Here is a 23,380-nt window from a genome sequence, read left to right on the forward strand (position 1 = left end):
GGTTTTTTTTTTGGATAACTGTTCTCTATATGAAGCCATATCATGAGGTTTTATTTTATAATGATAGCATTATATAATTTATAGATGCACTTTTAAAAACCACTCAAAAAACAAAACCCACAAACTTTGGAATGGCCACTTTTCAAAGCTTTTTCTTTGGTCCCAACTCCCTCAGCTAATTCACAGCCAGGACTGTGACAGGACACTGCAGTTCCTGCCATCTGCCATCTGCCATCTAGAACTGCCTTCCAGAACTCTCCATTTCATTAGCTCTCTTTAAAACTCACCTAAAAATAGGCTCTTCCTCCTTGCTTATGTATTTTCACTCTTTTCTGCCGGAGACTTTAACTTTGTAACTTCATGTTTTGATTTTATTTAGCTTTCATCTTTTTCTAATACTATTGTATATTTTCTATTCCTCAGACGATGATATTTAAATACAAGTAAAATAAATTAACCTTAACCTAGGACACCAATGACTTTTTAAAATCAATTTTACATCATAAAATAATTCAATTCAACTAATGCTTTTATATAAGCTACCGGTAAAGAATTGCAAAATGTAAAAGATAAAAATTAAGACCTTTTTGTTAAAGAATGTAACAAGGGAAAACAAATGCAGAGCTAAGGTAAAATATAACAAGAATTTACTTTGCATTTAAATTTGGGAGAAAGGGTAAGAAATTAGCCAATCACTTGACAACAACGTGAAAAAAAGCCTTCTTGGTTCACGTCACTGTGTTATAAACCAGAATTTTGAAGACACCAGGAAATTTATAACTAAATAATTCACATAAATTGCAAATGAGGTATAAAGAAATTGCCAAGAAGAAAAAAGTTGGAGGATGACACTTCTTAAATATGTTTATTATTATTATTATTATTATTTTATTATTATTATTTGAAGAGAGAGAAAGGGATAGGGAGAAGGAAGAGAGAGATAGAAACATGGATGAGAGAGAAGCATCAACCAGCTGCCTCCTGCACGCCCCCTGCTTGGAAGTGAGTGGAGACCTTTGTGGTACATGGGATGATGCTCAACCAACTGAGCCATACCACCGGGCTTTTATTTTTATTTTTAAAATTGACTTGGGGTGACACTTCTTGATTCCAAAACTTACTATAAAATTGCTGTACTCAAAACAGTGCAGTCAGTACTGGCATAATGACAGGCATAGAGACCCATGGAATAAAATATCCTAGTAATAAACTCTCACACATATGGTCAAATGCTTTTCAAAAAGGATGCCAAGACTATTGAATGTGAAAAGGACAGGGGTTTTTTTGTTTTGTTTTGTTTTCAACTCGCAATAGTCGCTCATTTGTTTGTTTCTTGGCTTGCTTGTTTTGTCCTGTAGGTTAATTTTCATGATCCCTGAGTAGTTAAGTATAGCCAGTTTATGTACGCAGTGATATATCTGGCCCTTGGAAGACTGATAATGATATCTAGACCTGTAATTATGGTCACTTCTCTACTAAAAAAAATAGCAAATTTATGTTAAATATACTTGGCTCTTTATCGTTAAACAAACTCTATGAGATGACCTCTAAATATACCAACATCTTTCGTTTGTTCTCCTCATTTGAGGCCATCATATCACTTGGGCACTGTTTTCTTGTCAAATTACAATGCCTGAAATGTAGCTGTTTTTGAGAACATTTTCTTTGTTTGCTCCCTTGTGGCAGCTGGATTACAGTTTTGAGTTTTTAAAATGTTTTTTATCACTATATAATTTTGAAAATCTACAAGATTTTCAAGTGACTTATTCAAGAAACAACTGATGCCTTGGTAAAGGTAGGAGACTTCTATTAACCGGAACTACAAGGAAAATCTTTTCATGTGTACATGTTTCATTTATTATTCAAATTTTTTTGTGTATGTAAGTCATTAAGGAAACCATTACTATGCAAATCAACAGCATTCACATGTGGAAAATATGTTTTCTCTCTGAGACCTGTGCTATGTTAACTGATAAGCCATACCCAGGGGATTACTTTCCAAGGAAATCACAACCAAAATGAAAGAACAAAGTGGCCTAATGTGGAGGATATCGTTGTTTAAGGGCATTTAATAACTTAAGATACTTTTTGCATATATATTTTGTATATATTAGCTCCATACTAAACTTGAAATTAAAGAAAATAATTTGGCACTCGGTATTTATTTCAGGCACAAAAAGCACTGGTTAGAAATCTCAAGTTTCTTTTCTAGGTCTGCAGCTTGAAAATGCTACTGTATTCTCTTCCTTCTCTTGACTGTGTAAGGAAAGGAAATGATGATTAGAAATGTGGCCAATCTGCATCTGAGGCATTAGGCAAATTAACCCGAATCTGAACTCTCTTAGTTGAAGTAATGGTAGTAAAATTTCTCACCCTATAGTTGTAGTTAAATTCTTCCACATTAGTACAGGTTTTGCTTCTTTTAAAAAAAAATCTGTGAGATCCAGCTGGCTTAATAAAGTGGCAGGTTTTAGGAAAATATCCTATAGGGCTACAAACAACGTGAAACGACTGGGGTAAATACAGTTATTCTGACCATCTGGGAAGCACGATGAAACTAAGACAAGACCTCTCAAAGGCTAAGGACCATTTCCAGGCAGTAGTTTCACTGTCTATTGTATAAGGCACATTTTTTTAAAAAAATTTCCCAGATGTCTCTAGTCTCTTCAGTATAAAAATGGCTTTCAGGTTTCTGATCAGATGTGCCAATCTAGAAGTCCAAATGAAGGAGAAGAGGAACACAGACTTAGATTACAAAGTTGTGAATGCATTGGCTAACTCTTTTATAGAACATTTTGAAGCATAGAATATTAAATCACCTTATTATTTATTTTTTAAATTTTTCGGTTCAGGTTGTTTTGAGTCACTAAGCATCAAAACCCAGATGGAAAAGTGAGGTCCAAAGAGACTGACAATATAAGCACACAGTTTAAAAATTCAGCAAAAGAAGTAGCATTGCACCTAAGATTTTTGTTCTACTTATTCCGAGACTCTAGCTAGTTTGTGTGATGTTGAAATAAAAACTGAAGATAACAGAAGAGAGAGGAAATGGGAAAAATGGAATCAAGTTTCATGAAGCGGCTTCTTGAGGGTTTTAAAACATTTGCAAAAATATTCTTCTTTTTGTCTACTTATGGCAGCAGCAAATTATAGGCTCATTTCTCTACCATTATTCAATGACTGTCAAGGTTGACCCCCAACCTATGCCTTGCATTTATATATCTGATCATTTTAATTTATAAATGAGGTCCACAGTGAAGGGGGTAGGATTTGGGAGAAAGCCTGCCTTGAGTTCATGACGTCTGAGCCAATAGCTCATGACTGGGTATTGAACTACTAACCCCACAGTTGATATAGCTTTCCCAATTCTCAGCTAAGTAATAGAGAGCTGCTTACCTCTGGTGAAATCAGGATCAATACTTATTAAATACTTCATGAACTCTATTCATTTCTAAAACAGCCACTTATCTGCCCTTCCCGTCATGTTCTGAATTAATTTGATATGTAATGCAATTCTTACATTTTATATTAGGTTACTTATATGCTGAAAAGGAACAGACAAACTACAGATGATGTGGGAGTCTCTGTGTATTATTGCTTTATCATTAAATCTCTCTTCTCCCTCTTCGAAGAGATTGAGTATAATACCTCCTAGACAATAATTTCTCATTAATTTCCCTCTTCTTCCCTCTTTATTATTTTTATGCCTGAACCTACAAGCAAAACATTAAACAATTTTTATGTGCTTTCCTCCTAGTTCTTTGGGAAAAAAGTGAACTGATTTTAATAAACATAAATGAATCATGTTCCCCAGGTATTCTGTGGATAGTCTGGAATGAATGATGCAAAATCTAGGGTGCTAGAGTAGTTACAAATGTATTAAAATGATTTTGAGGAGGTTTTGTCTATTCTTTATTTTTTCATCATTAGAAAAGAGGTGGACATACAAAATATATAATCTAGGAAATAAAGTCCTATATAATTTCTTCATTAATTTTCTGATATTTATAATAATATATGTATACTAGAGGCCCAGTGTGTGAAAATTCATGCACTGGAGGGGGGGTCCCTCAGCCCAGCCTGCCCCCTCTCACAGTCAAGGAGCCCTCAGGGACAGGAGGCGACCCGGCAATCAGGGGAAGGTGACGCCCCATCACACCTCTGCTGCTGCCACTGCCGACAGCACAAGCCTTGGCCGGCCCTGGTTACCTGAGCCTCAGGTGGCCCTGGGTGGCTGGGCAGCTGCCATGTTTGAGGGCAGGACAGTCAATCAGCATATTTCCTCCTTATTGGCTGTGGGTGCCGCCATCTTTGAGGACGGGGCAGTCAATCAGCATATCCCCTCCTTATTGGCTGTGGGCTCCGCCATCTTTGAGGATGGGGAAGTCAATCAGCATATTCCCTCCTTATTAGCTGTGAGCGCCGCCATCTTTGAGGGCAGGTCAGTCAATTAGCATATTCCCATATTGGCTGTGGATGCCACCATCTTTGTGACAGTGTGAGGGTCAATTAGCATATTCCCTCTTTATTAGATAGGATATTTAAATAAATATTGATTAATAATTAGTTATGCTTCTCTGTAACTATCTTTTTTTCTTAACAATACAACTTGGACATGAAATTATTTACCTGGCTGTGTGGTGTTCCATGGTATCAGGAAATGTTTAACACATTTCCATTGATTGGCATTTGAACATTTTCTAAATTATTGGCTATTTTAAACAATACTGCTGTAAACATTCTTACACATTGTTGTTTATGTCTATATATTTCAGTATTTCCCCTGTTGAAATTTATAGACTTAGAATGCTGGCTTATTAATGAATGTGTGTTTTAAAGGCTATAGCAGTTAAGACTCCATCAACACCATATCTGAGTGCCTATTTCCTCTACTCTGTACCAATGGTTGCAATATTAGCAATATTTGGAAACTTCCACAGTTGTGCAGTGCCTTTGTTGCTCTATTGACTTATGCAGTGCCACATGGGATGAAATAATTTTGTTAATAAAGCACATGGTATAAATTTGTATGACAAACAAGATCGCATACCTATTAAGTGGCTGAGCCTGCATGGTTTGGCATGTAACCATCTTTTTTTATTGCCACTTTTCATTCTCAATGATACTTCATGAACGTTTGTGTTTTCCTAAAGAGATACACATTGCTTAAAACCAATAACATAGTTTGGCCACTTTTCTCTTGGTTATAACACTTAGCAGAGTCTGAGACACAAAGTAGGAGCTTAGTAAAACTTTAGGGAAACAATGAATAAGTTTTCATTACTAAAAATGCTGCTAAAGCCCTAGCTGGTTTGGCTCGAAGGGTCCCATGTTCAATTCCTGTCAAGGGCGCACTCAGGTTGACGGCTGGCTGGATCCCCAGTAGGGGGCATGCAGGAGGCAGCCAATCAATGATTCTCTTTCATCATTGATGTTTGTCTCTCTCCCTCTCCCTTCTTCTCTGAATCAATAAAAATATATTGAAAAAATAAAAAAATGCTGCTAAAGCATATTGAGGAGTTAAAAAGAAAAGTTAAAATACAAGCCCATTATGATGTAGATCACTGAACTAATTTAATTACAATCTTTATATAAGGAGAAAAAATACATGTGACAGCTGTGATAGATATAAAAACTTAGTTTACAATGACTGTTTCTTATGCCTCAATTTCTCTGTTTACACTGAATCTTTTTATTTGATTGCTTTTATGATTTCTTTTTAATTAAAAAAAAAAGCTATTTTTTACCCAAGTTAGCTACACTGATATGGTTTTAGTAGCTCCTATCTGAAATCATCCTCAGTAAACTGTTTTTTTTTCTTGTTTTTTTCTTTTTGGCTATTCAAAAATGAAAAAAAAAAGTACTTAATATCAGTATGAATAACACATGTGCTCACTGCAGCATAATGCTGGTGCAATCTGTGCTTGATACAGTTATAAATAAGTCTTTGAAAGCGTTTCTCTGTATTTTAAATAAAGGCTATAGAAAGCCACAAGAAGGATCTAGTCTTGTTAATATCACAAGCTGTCTCCCCACCTGCACCAGGAGCAGCTTTAGTATAGCAGCTGTTTGGGCTCATGTTGGCACATCACTCTGCACGGGAACCCCACAGTTTACACAGAAAATGAATAGGCCACTGTTCCAATGGGGGTCTTTCATAAGCCTTCCTCTAATGCCACCATGTGCAAGCATCTGGCTTTGAAGGGGTGTGAGGTGTGAAGTTTTAGGAGGATTATGTAAAGCAACTCAATTTCCAAAGGTGGAAAAGAGCATTAGGAAAACCTGCGAGGGCCTTGCCTTCCTCCTGCACGCAGATCAAATGCAGTTGATGTTGCCATTCTTGCTTCATGTCCAGCTGGCGAGAACGAGTGAAGATATTGGTATAATTATGCGATTTGCTCCATTCAGCCTCCTTGAACACTGACAAAACTCAGTGCGGGTGTTTCATTGATTTTATTTACCAAATATTAGCTGTGGAAATATTAATCTAATGGGGACAAGTATGTATCCAGTAGTACCCAATGGAGATTAAATCCAAAGAGGAAGATGTTTATACATTGAACTTGCCTGTGAATGGTTGGGTAGCCATTGGACCTTCTGGAATAAATCACTCTTGTTTTTTTCTTTGTCTGTTTCTTCTTAATGCCACATGAACTGCTAAAAGTACCAGCCAGGGCAGTTAATGAATCATAGTCTTTTAGGCCATGTGCATATTTCATATATAAGTTATTTGTTGAATGTCAGGAATTCAGATAAAACTGAGAACTATATACTCCAAAAACTCTTCTTTTAAGGCACTTTGGAGAACCCAGAACCCCCTTTTGAGTTTATTCTGAGCACTTTCAGGGACTACGATGTGATGAAGGTGTGAGGTTGGGTTAGTCACTTGGTGATATCTCATGAGCAATTGCAGAATAAATCTACCAGGGCTTCATCAGCCACCTACTTCCCCGAATTTGAATTTAAGTTAAAAGTATGTTTAAACATTGGATATGCCAGTATTGACTTGAGAAATTTCTATTGCCAGCAGTATATGAAAAAGAAAAAAGTAAAAAGTCTGTATACTCAGTCTAACATTCATTTCCTCTGTAGATCAGGCATTGTGCTAATCACTTCAGAATCGCAGATGAATAATAAAATGGGACTTAGACCCAAAGATTGGAGAAATCATAGACATGTAAATAGATAATGCGTTAACAGAGAGCTATGGAGACATCTTAGAAGCGAGGGTGATTAACTCCGTCAGTAGGTAAAAGAGAGAAGATAACTTCTCAAAGCAGGACTGAGAACAAATAGAACTCTCGTAGGTGGATTAAAAGACAGAGAGAACCCTATGGACAAAGTGTGATTATAGACTACATGTAGTTGAGTATTCCTAAAGCTCTAAAAAAATGGCAAAGGGTGGAGACACTCAAAAGATGAGTCTGCAAAATAGGCAAAAGCCAGGTCATAAAGGATATTTTGTTTTTCCTTAAGAATCTCAGAAAGAAGAGCTATTGATGTGAAATAAGTAAAAGGTTGACATGTTTATATTTGTGTTTTAGGCAAGTGCTTCTGACAGAGTGCTGTGTAGACTGGAGAGAAGCCTAAGGAAGGGTGACTATTAAGTAGAATTTTACTGAAATGCAAAGTCAGAATATGGAGAAAATGGCAGAAAATGTGCAATAGGAGGGACAAGCAAGAAGACATAGAGGAGATGGTTTTGTCAGGGTTTATTAGAGTTGATGGGGTGAGAGAAATATGTAACTCTCATGTCTGTAAATCTTTTAAGTCTTTTTTCATAAGACACTCACAGAACATCACCCCTTCTTAAGTTATGACAGACAACGGTGACTTCTCTGTCCACTGCTCTGAGTTTTTCTAACCCCTAAACATTCTCTTGATTTTATGCAACTGAATATAGACAATCCATAACCTTGTAGGGCAAGGCAACCGATGGCCACTTCCAATAGAGCTTGACAAATATTTTGTGGCTGTCACGGCTTGATGACAGTTTTAAGCCACAGACTAAAGATGCTGGTAGCTCCCACTGCTCTCCTTAAAGTTAAAACAGCTCGCGGTATTGTGCCCTAATATTGTCAGGAATCACAAGTCCTTTCCCAGAAAACTGCTCTAATTGGATTCGGTGGACCTTGACAGGCTTGTCATGGCTATGTTCAGGGTGAAGGTGAAATCTTTGAGGATTTTGTTCCTGAAAACAAGAGCTGAACATGTCTGATGGAGGCATTTAAATACTATGTATCTTTATGTAATTTTTTTCATATTACTTTTCCATCATTTGCGTTTTATTATAGATGATAGATGTCCAAAAAAAAAGGTTGTGGAGGAGGATTTAACACCCCCAATATTATGTGATGTACTTACATTTTTATAAAGTTTCTTGATTAAATAAATATAAAACTTGGAAAAATTTCATCTGTATTAAAAGAAAATCTCAATTTTAAATTTGCAACAGGTGGGAGTTTCTACTACAGCTCCACTGTTGATGAGGAATCAGGCATGAGGGAATCTTAATAACTTTGTAAGGTAAGTGCCTTCTCTAAGCTACTAAAATTTGGACAATATGCAAAGCCATCACTAAATATAATTCTTGTGGTTTTTTTTTATATGTGGGAGTAAAGTTAATTCATATTTCTCACTCAAATTTCCTTAATACATATTTTGGTTGTGAGCTATTGCTACTTTACGAGATTCTGTAGAATAGACACACATGTGCACACACAGATATATATACGTGCTTTATATATACTGTATATATATAGTATAAATACACAGACATACTAAATATTAAAAAGCTTTCTTAAAAGGCTTAACATCTGCCTCCATTATGAGGTAGAAATTATTGCCACTTTTGAAAAATACAAATACACTAAAATTTTCAATATCTTGAGGTTTTTAGTAGCAGAACCGGGATGTTCCCAAGTTCGAAATATTAAATTATATGAAGAATTTGGTTCTCACTTTCAGCTATGGGAGAGGCTGTTTTGCAGTTGGCCTATTTTTCTAGGAAACCTCGATGCGTTTTTACTGAGTAATGGGATATAGTTAGTCTCTGCCTTCATTTCCTTAGAAGAAGAAATGTGGCTGGGAGAAACTCAGAAGTCAGCCTTAAAGAGTGACAGGTACCTGGCAAGGAAAACATAGCTCCCTAAAGAGAAAGTAAATGTTACCAGAGAGAACTCTGCTGGAAGGTGAGCCAATCAGAGTTGTTCCTACTAAATGAAGAGGTCAAAAGAAGCGCCTCTGAGTTCTCAGTTTCATATTAAAAAATTCTGCTGCTCACCCTCCATGAACCCGATTCTCTAACAAGCAGGTTGACATTAAGTCCTTGTTCTTCAGAAATTTTAATATTTGGAGAGTGTATGGAGTGTGCCGCCTGGAAATAGAAAAAGCAGTTCTCAAGATCTGTCACTCGCTTCCATGTTGGTCGGGATATCATTCCATCCTTTCTAATGACTTGTTTGATTAGCTCTCTGGGACGGGGATACCTGAAGACTGAGAGAGCCAGCGGAGGGCTTCAGAGTTATCAGCTTCTGAAAGTGGTGTGACTTTCAGCCATCACTGGCATTTAATTGTTTACTTGTCCTTTCACGGAGAAAAATGGAAGAGAAGGGACTGGACTTTTATAAGATTTATATGATTTTAGTAAAGTAAGGGCATGTTCATGACATTTTACTGTGTTTTGTCTACTGTCTGAGAAACTGGCACTCACGAATGAATTATGATAACAGGGCACTAAATGGGCTTGGCCTGGGGCTGCATAAATGCTGCTCTTTTGAAAGAGACCAGATTTTTGAGAAAGTATTAAAATTCTGCACCAATAACAAAACTTTTGATGCTCTAAATTGAACTTCCCAAGGGATCTCTTTTCACTGATCTTCACTCTGACTCCATGATGGGCAGGTGGGGGTGGGGGGGGGGGGGGGAAGAGGAGAACTTTTCTAAGTCCCTTCAAGTGAAAGTTTCTCAGATCTTTTCTTGTAATTTCTGATTAATGGCGCCCTTGGTTTTGATTTATATTATCCTATTATTCATGACAGGAGAGAAAAGAAATCCCCCCCCTTTTTTTTCTTCAATTTAATTTTAAAAATTAGGGTTAGCAGTGGTGGAATTTAAAATCAAAGTATCCTGTCAGAGTGACAGATAAATCTCAAGAGGTTCTAATGAGATCTTCCACTGGCAGGGTGCTGAATCCCTCCCTTCCCAGACTCCTTCACTCCAGGTTTTCACCGCGAGTGACAGTGAGCATCTGCGTTTTGAAATATGTTGGTATTTTTGTCATTTTGCTTCTCATTTAGAAATTCTGGGCTGGCTTTCTTACTTGCTTGTTCTAGGTTAAAGGGGGAAAATGTATACACAGATGTCAAGTGGGTGGTGCATCTATTGATATGGAAAATTGTGGGTAATACACATCTACCTGACTTGCGTGAAGTAAACTCACCAAATCCTACCCTTGCCTTTACATGTCGCTATTCTTTTTTTAAAAAATTCTTTATTATTTAAAGTATTACAAATAGTAGTACATATGTTTCCTTTTTCCCCCATTGACCTCTCCCCGGCCTTCCCCATCCCCCTGCACATGCCCTAACACCCCACCCCCCATGTCTGTGTCCATTGGTTATGCTTATATGAATGCATACAAGTCCTTTGGTTGACCTCTCCCTCCCCTACCACCCCCCCCCCCCCCCCCCGCTGCAACCCTCCCCTACCTTCCCACTGAAGTTTGACAGTCTGTCTGAAGCTTTGTCTCATGTCGCTATTCTTAAAGTATTTTCTACTCTAGAGATTGTATATATCCATATATGACAGTTTTCTCATTGTACGGCTCTTAGCATTATTTCTTTTTTTGCATTACCCTAAACAAAATTTGAAACCTAAGTGTTTTTGCAATATTAGGTAGACCTCTAGAGCTCTATATTTAGTTACCAATTTTTGTGTGTGTAATCATGAATGCAGAGGTTCTCTATTTCTGGAAGCCAGAACAAAACTGTTCTTTGCTGCTCTTTAAAAAATGTAACAAATAACAATTCTTAAATGAAATACAGTAATCAATGGTTTTGCTTCCCATGGTCTCAGGTTCCCATGATCCAAAAATATTAAATAAAAAATTCCAGAAATAAACAATTCCTAAATTTTAAATTGTGTGCCATTATGAGTAGCCTGATGTGATCTGGCATCTTCCTGTCCTGCCTCAAATGGGACTGAACCACCCGTTGTCCAAGGTATATTTATGCTGAATATGCTCGCCACCCACTAGTCACCTAGTAGCAGTGTTGGTCATCAGATGGACTGTCACAGTATCTCAGTGCCTGCATTTGAGTTGACCTTATTTCGCTTAATAATGGTCCCAAAGCCATTCATATAAATGTTATTAACAGTAGATTATTACAAGCATTCCATTTTATTACTAGTTATTGTTGTTAATCTCTTACTGTACCTGGTTTATAAATTCCGTTTTATCATAGGTATATATGTATAAGACAAAGATCATAGAATGTAGGGTTTGGTGTTAGCCATGGTTTCAGGCATCCACTGGGGCCTTGGGAGGCATCCCCACAGATAAAGAGGGCCTACTGTAATGGATATACACTTTATTCTTCTGCAAAAGAACTTACCTAAGAAAATAAATCAGTATATGTGATGACACTGGGTAAGTAACTGAATTGATGATCGTTAGTTTAAAATGTCCTGTGGAAACAAAGGGAGTACAGAAAAAACGTGATTTGCCTTTAAGGGACCCTCTCTTAAGAGCGTGTCTGGGAGTAGAAAGAGCATTGTAATAGGAGCTTGACTCTAGATGAGCCTGTTTCCTAACTCTGAGCAGCGAGTTGTGAAATGTGTGTAAGCCTTAGTTTCCATATGTATCGGCTAGAGGCTCATCAGAAACTAGAGCTGTGCTGCTGCTTCATTATATTTCTGTCTTTGTGTGTTGGAACAGCCCCTAAAACAGAGAATAGTAACTAGCAAGTGCCCTCTGAGAAGCTTGCTTTGGTTACTCAATTATAACCCCAAAATGAGGAATGGTGAGGCTATCAAGTAATAATTCAAAGAACAGATGAAACTCAGAAGAAAATGTGGCAAGTCACCTGTGTATAGGCCCTGAAGAGCCACGGATACTGTACATTAGTTAAGAGTCTTAATAAAAGAAGAGAAGGAAGGGAAATAACACCAAATGAAGAATAAATTACTTAAGATTAAGTAGTTTCTATTACAGAAATAGGCTACACGTAGAGCTAATGGCAGGCATATTCTACAGACAGATGGAATGCTCTCATCTCCCAATAGCATTGATAGGAAGTCTCTGGTAAGATTCATTTTTCCTGAAACATTTGCATATAAATATAAACATCATTACTGGGGGCTAATTGCCCTGTAGGAACTAAAATGTGGGGATTAGCATCTTTAGTCATTTTTTAGAATTATTTTTTAAAGTATCTCTAACACGCGTCATATTTGGTACTGCATGGCTGCAGCAGATAATTACCACCATTAAGAATCTCCAACGCAACATCAGAACCATTTGGAATGGCTTCCAGGGCAACCCAGCACAGTGAGTAGCCACCAAAATGAGTAAAGGAGGTTTATATTCATGCATATTCATAAGGTACTCCACGTTCATAGTAGAGGGCTTTGGAAAGCTTGTCCAAAGAGCAGCCCCAATACAAGACCAGACATCAAAGACAAGACCTTGCTCCCACACACATACAAATACATATCACTGGCAGGAGACAGTGAATAACACTGAAGGAATTATTTATTCGAATTGTTCAGAGGAAGTGACAACTTCTACCAAGTTGGAAACCAGGAGCATTTGCCTTTATCATTCATGGTATTGATCAGAAAGATCAGGGTGGTAAGTTATTCAAATAATGGATCATAGGCAACAATTCTGGACAAATGGGCATGGAGATTGGTGTGATTAGTGTCCCTTGCTTGCGCAGAATATGAGGAAGCGTTTGAAGGCAAGTCTCAGGAATAGAAAAAAAAAAAGTGTTTGAAAGAATATAATCACGGCTGAGACACCATCTCTGAAACTGCCCATTTTGTGGGTGGGTCTGTGTGTCTCAGCGTACAGGTGCTGCCTTGCTTAGCTGTTGTGTTCAGAGGCGGTCCTGCTGACATTATACTTTTCAAAACCATTTCCATGATATTCAGCAAATGTTTGTTCTGGTGGAGCAAATCTGTTAAATTATAGATTAGAAACTGTACAAAGGAACCTTTACAAATGTTTCAGTTTCAGTTTTGCACAAAGCAAACAGCATTATATTTAAATGAAGCGCTCCTTGTTAGACTAAAAGGTCTACATAGCAAGGTCCCGTGCGCCATTTTCTCATTCTCTCCTCTTCCCAGGATGGGCACCGATGTCTGAGGTTTTGAAAGACACACATAGTGTTGGGGGTGGCATCTCATCAGCTTTTTTCAAATGCCACCTCTGTGACTCACTTCTGCTCTCCTGTGATTGTCTTATCTTTCCCAGCTTCCTTCCTTAATTTCATTTCCATCCCACACCTTCCCCCCATGATTCTTTCTGGCTCCTAGGAAATGGTCTAAATATGAAATGACTTTTCTCTCAGAATTGTGGCCCTGTATTATTTAATGGGCTTTTAGGTCTCTTAAATTCTCCCTTAAGACCATCGTTACATTAGAAAATATTGGAGAGTGGCACATTTGTGGTTTTTAAAACATTCTGGGCATGAATGCCAGGGTACTACTAGACTTGCCACAGGCTTCAAGTGACCTGTTTATGTGCATACTTTAGATCCATGAGTCAAACATGAAAATGTTTTATAAGCTGGAGAACAGTGAAGTTTAATTTAATAATTCTGTGACTGCTGACGATTTGTTTTTAGGGCTTTATGTTATCTTATAAGAACTTAATAATTACTATTTAAACATTTGTCAAAGTTTTTTTTTTATTACTTATACTCCCTAGTGATAATACTTGAATGAGTATGTAACTTAAGTGAGGAAAGAATTGCAAAAAATAATAAAATTATGTAAAAGGCCAATTCTCTTCCAAATCAGCCACTAAAAAATAATTAACATGGCATAAAAGAGAAATATACACTGAGTGGCCAGATTATTATGATCTCTGAACACATAATAATAATGTATAATAATCTGGCCACTCATTGTGTTGTGTGTGTGTATATATGTGTGTGTATCTATATATACACACACACACACACACACACACACACATATATATATATATATATATATATATATATAAATATATATATATATATATATATTAGAGGGAGGCCCGGTGCATGAATTCGTGCATGGGTGGGGTCCGGCCAGCTTGGCCAGGGGGCGGGGGCATGGGCAGTTGGCCAGCCTGCCTGCTGGTCAAACTCCTGGTCGAGGGGAGAATTTGCATATTAGCCTTTTATTATATAGGGTATACACTGAGTGGCCAGATTATTATGCGTTCAGAGATCATAATAATCTGGCTACTCAGTGTAATTTAGGTGGCTTGTAACATGCTTTAAATGTATTTTTAAAATCTTGAAACTTATAAGTATTGGAACATATGTAAATACACGATACATTCAACAGTAGTACCCACAAGAACAGCCAGACAAATACATGAGAATGAACAGAGAACACAAAGATATATATGTGAGCAGGTGTGTATGAATTCAATATGTGTAGGAATAAGAAAATATCACAAACAATTTGCAAAAGAAGGGTTATTTAATAAATGGACTTGAAAATATTGGCAATGTTTAGGAGGGGACAATAATTTTGTTCCTCAATTTACATCATATGCCAAAGTGAATTCAAGGGGGAAACATAGAAGCTAAAATCAGAGCTTGATGGAAAGTCAAGTTAGGGTAAATGTGAAGCTAGACTCTTATAATAATGAAATGACAATTTAGATAATTACTTTTTGTGATCCATAGACTTCTAAGCATAAATAAACTTTTAAAGTATGGAAACAACAGAGACAGTCACCAAGGGAAAGATCAATGTACTTGAATTACATTGTACAAACGTTTATACATCAAGAGTCATTATTAGCAAAATTAAGCGATGAATAACAAAGTAGAGGAATCATTTCCAAAATACAGAAATTAAAGAATTTTAAAAACATTAAAATCGTTTTTAATGGTCAACAGTGTTAAAGCAATTTCAAAGTATAAGAACCACAAAAGAATAATAAGCATATGAAAATAGCTCAACTTCAGTCATAATATAAGGGACTGAGACTTTAAAAACACATGAAGGAGCTCTTTTTTGCTTTTGTTTTTCTTGCTTTCCAACACAACAAAATTTTAAAAATGTGAAAATCTTCCCTGTGGGTTTGGTGAAACATATAGGCAGGATCATAGACAACTGATGCACATGTAAATTAGTATCAACTTTCCCAAGAGCAATTTTCCTACCATGGAACAAGATACTAACAATCACATAGAAAACACACTACTAGTTTGAAACTATAAGAATATTTTCTGTATTTGGTTAGAAAGTCAGAGAATTACTTGGAAGCAAAGATTGTCAATGCAAAGAAAAAATTCAATTATTTTTACAATAAGCATTTTTAGTGTATCTATTATTCATCAAAGAGGCACACACAATATGAAATGTTTAATTTTTATTAAAAAATATTTTATTGATTTTCCACAGAGAGGAAGGGAGAGAGATAGAGAGTTAGAAACATCGATGAGAGAGAAACATCGATCAGCTGCCTCTTGCACACCCCCCACTGGGGATGTGCCCGCAACCAAGGTACATGCCCTTGACCGGAATCGAACCTGGGACCCTTGAATCCACAGGCCGATGCTCTATACACTGAGCCAAACTGGTTAGGGCTGAAATGTTTTTTTATCTATGTCTGTTGACTGGAAGTTGCTAGTCCCTGATCTTGATTTATAATTGGCCTTCAGATTCTCAAGGTCTGTGTAGGTGTCCCAGAGATTTCTTGAGAAAAACTATTTTTTATTGATGTCAGAGAGGAAGGAAGAGGGAGAGAGAGAGATAAATATCCATGATGAGAGAGAATTATGGATCGGCTGCCTCATGCACGCCCCCCACAGGGGATCGAGCCTACAACCCGGGCATGTACCCAATTCTGATACTAACTACCCAGAGTTATCTTCAGATCACAAAGTTAAAGGACAAGGAGACTCAGTTCAGATGCCTGCTACTATTACTAGTGCTAATATTGTCTCTTTTCAATTCACAGACTTAATGAAGATAGGGCTAAACACTTTGAAGCATCTCACATATCTCTCTCTCCTTTTTCCCTCAAGGATAATTCCTTTTTCTGTGGTTAAAAATGTAGGGAATCACAGGTATTACCAGTACATTAATCACATATAAAACATTACTGACCATTACATTGTATTTTCTTTCTAAATTTATTTTTCAATTACAGTTAAATATAATATTATATTAGGTTCAGGTATACAACATAGTGATTAGATATTTATGCAACTTTCAAAGTGATCACCCCAAAAAGTGATCCCATCTGACACTATACATAGTTATTACAATATTATTCACTAGATTCCCTATGCTGTACATTACATTGCCATAACTATGTTTATAATTGGCAATTTATAGTTTTTAATCCTTTTCACCTTTTTTACCCATCCTCCCAACCCCTTTCCCATCTGGCAACTGCCAATTTGTTCTCTGGATCTATGAGTTTGTTTCTGTTTTGTTTATTTGTTTTTTTTAGATTCCACATATGAGTAAAACCATATGGTATTTGTCTTTTTTTTTTTTTGTCTTATTTCATTTAGCATAATATCCTGTAGGTTCATCCATGTTGTCACGAGTGGTAAGATTTCATTCTTTTTTATGAATGAATAATCTTCCATTGTATATATCTACCACAACACATTTATTCATTTATCAATGGTTGCTTAGGTTGCTTCCACATCTTGGCTGTTGAAAATAATGCAGCATTAAATGTAGTAATCCATATATCTGTTTGAATTGTTGTTTTGGATTTCTTTAGATGAATACCCAGAAGTGGAATTTCTGGGTCTTAAGTTATTTTTATTTTATTTATTTTTTATTAAATTTATTGGGATGACATTGACCAACATGAATATATAGGTGTCAGCTGTGGGTTTCTATGTTACAAATTCTGTATATTGCACTATGTGCCCACCACCCAAAGTCAGATCTTCTCTTGCCACCATACATTAGGATCCCTTTTCCCCCAGCCACCCTGGCAAACACCACACTGCTGTTTGTGTTCATAAGTTTCAATTTTATATCTCACATATGAGTAAAAACTTATGATTCTTATCTTTTTCTGACTGACTTATTTCACTTAGTATAATATTCTCAAGGTCCATCCATGTTGTTGCAAATGGTGTGATTTCATCCTTGCTTATGGCTGAGTAGTATTCCGTTGTGTATATGTAGCATATCTTTATCCATTTCTCTATCACAGGGCACTTTGGTTGTTCCATAACCTGGCCACTGTGAATAATGCTGCAGTGAACAGAGGGGTGCATATATATTTGCAAATACACAATTTTGAGTTTTACGGGCATATACCCAGGAGAGGGATTTCTGGGTCATATGGTAGCTCTATTCTCAATTTTTTGAGAAATTGCTAGACTGCTTTCCATAGTGGTTGTACCAGTATACATTCCCACCAAGAAGTGAATGAGGGTTCCCTTTTTTTCTACAACCTCTCCAACACTTTTTATTGCTCATATTGTCGATAACTGCCACTCTAACAGGGTGAGGTGGTATCTCCTGATAGTTTTGATTTGCATTTATCTAGTTGCCAGTGAGGATGAATATTTTTTCATTTATCTATTGGCTGTTCATATAACGTTAGTTTTATTTTTAATTTTTTTAAGGAAATTCCATATTGTTTTCCATAGTGCGTGAACCAGTTTAAAGTCTCACCAACAGTGCATGAGGGGGTTCCCTTTTCTTCATATCCTCAACAATACTTGTGTGTTGATTTCTTGATGATAACCATTCTGATATGTGGAAGGTGATATGTCATTGTAGTTTCAATTTCGATTTCCCTGGTGATTAGTGATACTGAGCATCTTTTACATTACACTTATATTCCTCAACAAATTTTACATTTTCAATATGAATAAACAACAGGGAGCATGACTCTCCTTATTCTATGAGTCTTAATAATATTTTGACTGAAACCCTAGGAATAGGATGGTGACTTTATAGATTTATGGCATATAAATGAAAAGGAAAAATGAAGTGAAATATTTAAAAGCATGGGGTTGGGGTTGACTGCATGCATGGTTTAGCTAGAGAAATACATAAAATAAATAAAATGCACAACTACAAATTATTTTAGACAGTGTGTGAATTGTTTTAGTCAGCTATCCTAAAATTTCCATTTGTCAATTTTACTATATGTGAGATAGATAACTGAAACTTTTGGCACCATTTATCAAAGAATATGTATTGAAATACTTCTTCAGATGTTGGCTATAAGAAGTATATGAGTTTCCAGTGTTATTTGGAGACTTTTTTGTAATGAATAATTTGAATACATAGTAATATTACACTATCAACTGAAACAAAACAAAATTCCCCAGTGTACATGTTGTGGTTCATTCCCATAGGATGGTGAATATGCATGGGCTTACATTTATAAAATAAATTATATGCTTAAAATATAATAGTCATTGGTTTTATGAAATTGTTGTTTTCTCTCAGGAATTCAGCCGATTTCATATTGACTTTGGAAAAATGCAAAACAAGTATTCATTCTTGAGTCACCATACTACTCCAAGAATATATATTTTTTATTTGCAATCTTTTATCTTCTCAAAAGCCTACAGTAGAATGTGAGAGATGTAAGGTGGAAGAGACACAAAGACAGATAAAAGAAAGCAAGTCATTGCACACAAAGGTTAATTAATGTCGTCAAAATTTGTAACTTTTGCCTGGTCAGTGTGGCTCAATGATTGAGCATCAACCTATGAACCAGGAGGTCACAGTTCGATTCCTGGTCAGGGCACATGCCCGAGTTATGGACTCAATCCCCGATGGGGGTGTACAGGAGGCAGCTGATCAATGATTCTCGCTCATCATTGATGTTTCTATCTCTCTATCCCTCTCCCTTCCTCTTTGAAATAAATAAAAATATTTTTTTTAAAATTTGTAACTTTAAAAACCTTAAGCAAACATCAACCTTGTGTCCGGCTGGTGTGGCTCAGTGGTTGAGAGTCCATCCATGAACCAAGAGGTCACTGGTTCGTTTCCTGGTCAGGGTACTTGCCAGGGTTTTGAACTTGATCCCCAGTAAGGGGCATGCAGGAGGCAGCTAATCAATATTTCTGTCTCTCTATCCCTCTCACTTTTTCTTTCTCAAAAATAATAAAAATCATTAAAAGTAATATTAAAAAATAACTTGATAGAATCCTAATGTTCTAACTCATAGCTACCTCCAGAAAAGTAAAACATTAATTAGCCCTGGCCAGTAGTAGCTCAGTGGTTTGAGAACCAACCTGACTTGTGAGTTAAGGCCATATACCTGGGTTGCAGGTCTAATCCCTGGCCCTGGTCGGGGCATGCGCTGGAGGCGACCAATCAACGTGTCTCTCTCACATCTATGTTTCTCTCTCTCTCACCCTAAAAATCAGTGGAAAAAATATACTTGTGTGAGGATTAAAAACAAAAAATTAAAACCTCAATTAGGATTTTAATGTACTTAATGAAATTAAAATTTTAAAAGATCAATATTTCTATTTGGAGAAACAGATATGAGATTTAAAAATATTTTATGATTTAGTTATGTGTGCTGTTAATTTTTATGTACCATTTTCATTAGGGTGGGCATTTCAAGTAGGTATTCTGGTAGAAATGAATTCAATTAGTAAGTCTGTCTACTCACTTGTCCCTTATAATCCAGGGCATGCTTTTGCAAGGTTGCCACAAACTAACTATTCCATGTGGACATTACATATATGACACTGGTAACTATGGATTTGTCAGCCTGACATTGAGATAATCTAAATTATTATTTTCTCTATTCTGAGGAGAAACCAAGGATCAGAAACATGAAATGATTTCCCAGAAGGTGTGTGGCATTAGTAGGTAAGAGTACCCACTAGAGATTTGTGATTCTCTTTTAAACCCGAGCTCTACCACTTCTCACAGTGTAATCTTGAGCAAGTTGACTAACCTTTTAAAGTCTATTTATGTCATTTATAACACGGAGCTGATAATAGTATTTAGTAGTTAATTTTAAACCAAAGATTACAGTGGGTTTTTTCAAATTTCTTTATTGATTAAGGTGTTACATATGTGTCCTTATTCCCCCACTAGAGGCCCGGTGCACGAAATTCGTGCACGGCGGGGACGGGGAGTAACGGGAGGTGTTGTCCCTCAGCCCAGCCTGCAGTCTGTCCAATCTGGGACCCCTCAAGGGACCTTCATTTTTTCCTTCAAGAGTGTGGTGGAAAAACCCTAGATTACCTTCTTGGATTCTTATAACCCAAGTTACCAAGAACACTGCAATTGGTGTCCTACAGGGAGCTTAGCCAATGAGTTGTCAGAAAAGGTATTTACTCTCAAAATGGTTTGGCTCAGTGGATAGACCGTGGGCCTGCAGACTGAAGGGTCCCAGGTTTGATTCCTGTTAAGGGCATGTACCTTGGTTGGAAGCATATCCCCAGTGGGTAGTGTGCAGGAGGCAGCTAATGGATGTTTCTCTCTCATTGATATTTTCGACTGTCTATCCCTCTCCCCTCTTCTCTGTAAAAAAAAAAAAAATCAATAAAAAATTTTTTTTAAAAAAGGTGTATCCTCTGCAGCTCATGCAGCCCCTGGGTTGTGTCCACTGGGCTAGGGGCGTGTCCCTGCCACCCGGTGGTGGCTGCCGGGGTCTCTGCACACCCCATAGGCCAGCAGTCATCCCCCTGTGGAGGGCGCTAGGCTTGGGGCATGGACACAATCTGCCACTTGGTACTGGAGCTTTTAAAGCCTCTGGGGCAGGGAGGGAACATCCCCATCTCCAAATGCCCCAAGGCCAGCAGCCAGCCCCACCATGGGCCCCAGGCTCAAGGCTTGCAGGGACCCTGGGCAGCATGAAGCGGTGGCCGCCAGGGTCTCGGCAAACCCAGGAGGCCAGCAGCAGCCTCTGGTCCTGGGCGCCTGGCTGGGGACGTGGCCCCAAACCACCGCTTTGTGCAGGAGCCTTCGCAAGCGTCTTGGGGAGGCCAGCAGCCAACCTTGACCATGGGCCTCAGGCTCAGGGCTTGCAGGGACCCCGGGCAGCACACAGCAGTGGCCGCCAGGGTCTCAGCACACCCCATAGGCCAGCGGCAGCCCCCGGTCCTGAGTGCCTGGCTGGAGACATGGCCCCAAACCACTTGCAAAGACTCCTGCACAAAGCAGCGGTTTGGGGCTATGCCCCCAGCCAGGCGCTCAGGCTGGGGGCTTGCAGGGACCCCCGGCAGCACACAGCAGTGGCCGCCAGGGTCTCGGCACACCACAGAGGCCAGCGGCAGCCCCCGGTCCTGGGCGCCTGGCTGGGGGCATGGCCCCAAACCACTGCTTTTTGCAGGAGCCTTTGCAAGCTGCTGGGGCGGGGCGCGCGGGGATGTTCTGCCTGCCAGGTTGCTTGGCGCCTACACCCATAGGCTCTGAGTGGCCAGGGGGCATTCTGGGACCCCTGCCGCTCAGGACCTAAGCACGGGCCTACAGGCTAGGAGCGGCCTGGGTCCGGAGGATGTTTCCTGGACCCAGGCCGATCAGCGCCTGCATATGCAAATTAACCGCCATCTTGTTCGCTCTGATTGGCTGTGGGCATAGCGGAGGTGCAGTCAATTTGCATGTTTCTCTATTATAAGGTAGGATTATCCTCCCTATCCCCCCAACTCATGTCCTCACCCCCCTGTGGAATTTAAGAGAGAGAGAGATGGTGTCAAGGAATTAGAAATGTGAATGTTTGAGAGTTGTCAAAAATCTCGGTCTTTCCATGTGGACCACTGTAGAGTTGCTCTGTCTTATGGGTCACCTATGGTTCCATTTTCATCTTCTGCTGAACCTGTGCTCAGTTGAAACTGTGCTGTCAGTACATGTGAGTACTAAAGCATCACAAGTATACACTCAAACTCTAGACCAGACTACTGAGGACTGAATTTCTGTTCAGCTGTGTGGTTTTGATGGGTCTTTGAACTTCTCTGTGACTGAGTGTCCTCATCATACCTAATAAAATGGTAATATGCAAATTACCATCACTCTGCTACGCCCATGATTGGGCCATTGGGAGGCTGGGGGCGGGACTCGGGGTGGCCGATTGGGCTGACTCACGAGTCCCCGCCCCCCGTTCCTTCTGCTGTCCCCAACGGACGGCGCTGCGGGAGGACCCATGGGGCCAGCGGAAGGCACCAGTGGCGGAACTCGGGGTGGCTGATTGCGTGGCTGCCCACACCGGTTGGTTTTCCGCCAGCACCAGTTTTCCTCTGGCCACCCGCTGATTGAAGTGCCTCCCGCCAGCGCGATTGGCCACCCAGAGTTCCTCCACTGGCAGCGCTGGAGGAACTCAGGGTGGCCGATCCTGGAGGCACTCTGATCGGCAGGTGGCCAGAGGAAACGGCGCTGGAGGAACTCGGGGTGGCCGATCGCACTGGAGGCCAGAGGAAATGGTGCTCTGATCAGCGGGTGCCAGAGGAAAACTGGTGCTGGTAGAAAACTGGTGCCAGCAGCCAGGTGAAGGAAGGTCTTTTGCACGAAACTTCGTGCAATGGGCTTCTAGTCTGTACAATAAAAGCAATCAGAAAGCCTGCATCATAGGATTGAGTTAATGTTCATATAGCACTAAGAACAGAGCCAGGCACACAACAGGTGGTATGTATATGAGTGTTAGTCATTTGTTGTTGACATTCCAAAATGAAAGTGTGAATTGTTTTATTCAGTCTACAAAAATCTCCATTTGTCACCTCTACTATTTGTGACATAATAATAACTGGAACATTCTTTTCCCCAAAAAAAGGTTTTTATGAAGCTTTTCCCTTCTTTTTTTTTTTTTTTTTTTTTGGTTTTAACAAATACGCATCAATTTTAATTTTGAAGTAATATATAAAAATGCCAATTTCCATTAATTTTTCTCTAATTGATTTTGATAAAATAATCTAAGATAAATTTTGTTATTTGCTATTTTCTTTAACCAAGGATATCCATTCAAGAATAAATGACACACATATATAATTACTCTTATAAAGGTGTAAGTAAACATTGTCACAAATACTCAGATTCTCAAAGTGAAGTTTCTGAAAATAATAACTGTGTCCATTTCCATCAAGCAACTTTATGAAATCCTTCCACTTTAAGCCAAATCCCATTTTGTTGTTAATAAAGAAAGCTATACATTTCTGCACAAGTCCATTCAAATTAAGTACATTAATTTCATACAGATATA

At 38.5% G+C, this 23,380-nt stretch overlaps 1 long non-coding RNA gene across 3 annotated transcripts in view; it reads left to right on the forward strand.

The window, feature by feature from the left end:
- LOC129149516 (uncharacterized) overlaps positions 1-23,380 on the forward strand; it is a 1,442,660-nt gene that overhangs the window by 1,112,243 nt on the left and 307,037 nt on the right. For all 3 annotated transcript variants that reach the window (XR_008556439.1, XR_008556438.1, XR_008556440.1), the window contains exon 8: positions 8,456-8,526. This is a non-coding gene — a long non-coding RNA (uncharacterized LOC129149516). The remainder of the gene's footprint in view (positions 1-8,455; positions 8,527-23,380) is intronic.

The sequence above is a fragment of the Eptesicus fuscus genome, chromosome 6 (genome assembly GCF_027574615.1).
Source record: "Eptesicus fuscus isolate TK198812 chromosome 6, DD_ASM_mEF_20220401, whole genome shotgun sequence".
In the NCBI taxonomy this organism is placed as follows: Eukaryota; Metazoa; Chordata; class Mammalia; order Chiroptera; family Vespertilionidae; genus Eptesicus; species Eptesicus fuscus.